Source organism: Hemiscyllium ocellatum, chromosome 35, assembly GCF_020745735.1.
Source record: "Hemiscyllium ocellatum isolate sHemOce1 chromosome 35, sHemOce1.pat.X.cur, whole genome shotgun sequence".
In the NCBI taxonomy this organism is placed as follows: domain Eukaryota; kingdom Metazoa; phylum Chordata; class Chondrichthyes; order Orectolobiformes; family Hemiscylliidae; genus Hemiscyllium; species Hemiscyllium ocellatum.
The window spans coordinates 3,739,304-3,742,778 of NC_083435.1; positions in this window are offsets into that span (position 1 = coordinate 3,739,304).

The following is a 3,475-nucleotide window of genomic DNA, read 5'->3' on the forward strand; positions in this document are numbered from 1 at the left end:
ATCTCAAGATTCACCATGTCCATTTCCTCAGTGAACACTGGTGCAAGGTAATCATTCAGAATCTCACCCATTCTCTCAGGTTTAACACACGGCGTTCCTTCCTCATCCTTTAGTGGACCAATCCTTTCTCTAGTTACCCACTTGCTTCTTACACAAGAATAAAAGGCTTTGGGATTCTCCTTAATTCTGCTCGCTAAAGTTATTTCATGACCCCTTTTAGCCCGCTGGATTCCTCGTTTAAGACTGGTCCTACTCTCCCAATATTCCTCCAGGGCCCATTCTGTTCTTATGATTAGATTAGATTACTTACAGTGTGGAAACAGGCCCTTCAGCCCAACAAGTCCACACCGACCCGCCGAAGCGCAACCCACCCACACCCCTACATTTACCCCTTTCCTCACACTACGGGCAATTTAGCATAGCCAATTCACCTGACCCGCACATCTTTGTGACTGTGGGAGGAAACCGGAGCACCCGGAGGAAACCCACGCAGACACGGGGAGAACGTGCAAACTCCACACAGTCAGTCGCCTGAGTCGGGAATTGAACCCAGGTCTACAGGCGCTGTGAGGCAGCAGTGCTAACCACTGTGCCACCCACTATGTACGCTTTCGTTTTCCTCTTGTCAATCATACGTTTTCTCCTGTCATCCACGGTTCACCAATCTCGCCCTTCCTATCCCATGGTGGGGCTGGAAGGAGAGTTGAAGTGTTTGGCTGCAGGGCAGCATGGTTGTTTGGTGCGTGCGTTCCAGAGATGTTCTCTGAAATGTTCTGCGAGTTGGCATCCTGTCTCCTCAATGTAGACGAAAGCACATTGAGAGCAACGGACACAGTAGATGAGATATTTGGATGTGCAGGGAAATCGCTGCCAGATGTGAAAGAATCCTTTGGGTCTAGGACAGAGGTGAGGGGGGGGCTGGTGTGGGCGCAGGTTTTACACCTCTTGCTGCAGCATGGGAAGGTGCCGGGAGTGGAGGTTGGGTTAGTGGGAAGCGTGGATCTAACGAGGGAGTCACAGAGGGAGTGGTCTCTGTGGAACGCTGATCGGGGTGGGAGGGAAATACAGTATATCTCTGGTAATGGGGTCTGATTGTAGGTGGTGGAAATGGCAGAGGATAATGCATTGTATCCGGTGATTAGTGGGTGGAAAGTGAGGACTGGGGGGGGGGGGGGGGGGGGGGGTTCAATCCTTGTTGCAGTTGGAGGGGTGGGTTCAAGGGTGGAAGTGCACTGGAGGGTGGTGTTGACCATGTGGGAGGGGGAAATTGACGTATCTGCTCCCGGGAGGAACGCTTCCACTCCAGGACGTCCCAGATGGACTCCTACTTCAAGGATGGCAGAGGGGGGGGGGGGGTGGGATTGGGAATAAGGGCCAGTGTTTTCACAGGGGTGGGGGGGTGGGGTTGGGAAACCGAATCCAGTCAGGCATTGGCCCCTCAGGAAGATCCCAAATGGGGAGCGATCCAACGGAGAAGCGAGCGCAGGAGGGAGCGACCTGCTCAGAGAAACACGGTGCGGAACTACCCAGGGGAGGAATCAGCTCAGATTCCCAGTGAGACGGACTGGCAGGTTTGGGGAACCAAGAGTGGGCTGTGGTGAATGTGAGGGGGAGGGGAAAACACCCCCATTACTCCTGGCTGTTCCAGTGACGTGTACCTCACTCCCCGAGAGAGGGTGGGGAGCGTTAGAGCCCGGAGACACTGGAGCACCCACCCTCCCCATCCCGACTTGGGAATATATTGGCGTTCCTTCAGCGTCACGCACTCTCTCCCTCTCTCTCTCTCTTTCACTCCCTCTGGTGGAGCTGTTTATTCAGGGCTTGCTGAGATATGAAACTGAAAATGTTTTTCTTTAACAGGCATTTTTAAACTCCCACACTGCCGCTACTATTTCCCCCAGCAGCCACGTGGCGTGTGTGGGTGTGTGTGTGCGCGCCCGCACACAGGTGTGAGACAGAGGGTGTACGACACAAGATGTACAAATCTTTATTCAGTTTTCAGTGCCAACAAGAAAGGAAACCCCCGGGTGGCCAGTGACAGGCAGCGCCCTTCACATCGAAGGGCAATGCTGTGTGATCAAACAGTGAGGGGGAGGGCAGGGACTAAATCAAAATAGAGTTGGAGGGGGAAATGATGCACTCCACTCCCTGCGGCGCCCACCTCTCCCTGAACAACTCCAGGGTGTTGGTGGACACTGCATGCTCCTTCTCCAAGGACATCCGGGCCCTAACGTAACCGCGGAAGAGGGGCAGGCAGTCGGCCCTAACATCCCCCTCCACGACCCCCTGCCTGGACCTGTTTATGGCCAGTTTGGCCAAGCCCAGGAGCAGACCCACGAGGAGGTCCTCAGACCTGCCCTCCCTCCTCCGCACCGGGTGCCCGACGATCAGGAGCGTGGGACTGAAGTGCAACCAAAAGCAGAGGAGAAGGTTTTATAGGAAATCAAAAACGCCCACACCCAACATACACATGGTCCACGGACTGCGCACCACCACAGAACAGGCAGTTGGGCTGGGAGTCCGTGAACCACTGCAATCTGCCGTTACAGGGGACTGCTGCGTGCAGCACCCTCCACCCCAGATCCCTGAGAGAAAGGGGGAGGGCTCCCGCGTAGAGAGCCCTCCACTGGGGATCCCCACCGCCCGGTGACATTAAAATAGATTTATTAGGGTCGAAGTGGGCATGGGGAGAGAGTGGGCACGCACTGCGTGAGACAGAGACAGAGAGCACACAGCGACAGGCGCGTGGAACGCTCTCAGTGGCGGCGGTTCACCATCAGGAGTCGGGGGAGGGCGATGGGTTTCCCCACAGAGGGAGGGAAATATTCCCAAGCGCTCCATACACTGTCATTTCAATCCAGGCTCCCCACCCCCACCTTCCTAAACCCGCCCTGTCTCCGTGTGGCTGGGTCCCGGAGCGACCCACGGGCATTTTGACCCATTTGCAGGAAGCCAAGGGCTTTGCCCTCCCCCCGAATGTATTCGGGACGTAGGCCATAGCAAACAGGGGAAGGAACAGACCATTCGGCCCATCCTGCAGAGGCTGATCCGCCCTCCCGTTAACCCCCAGACTGATCGATCAATCAATCTCAGGCACCAGCGCCCACGGTAGGGGGTGGGGGGGTTCTGTTTCACAGCCCGCCCCCATCCCGAACACACTGCACTCTGCCCCAGACCCTCCGACAGAGGGGCACCTTGCCGGGGCGTAGCCAACGCACGCACAGCAACATCCCACCGCCCCCACGCCCTCCAGAGTGTTGACCGAGGGGGGATGAACTGACCCCTCCCCCGTCACGAGAGTCCACCTTCCAAACCGCAGCATGGGGCTCCACCGTCCTGCCCAACCGCCGGCAGGACACAGGAAGATCCCACGCAAAAAAAGGTCTCCAAGAAGAGGCGGCGGCGAGGGTCCCCACGCCGCGCCTTCCCCCAACCCTGTGGGATCCTTCTGTGCGAGGGTCGGCTGCGGGTGAAG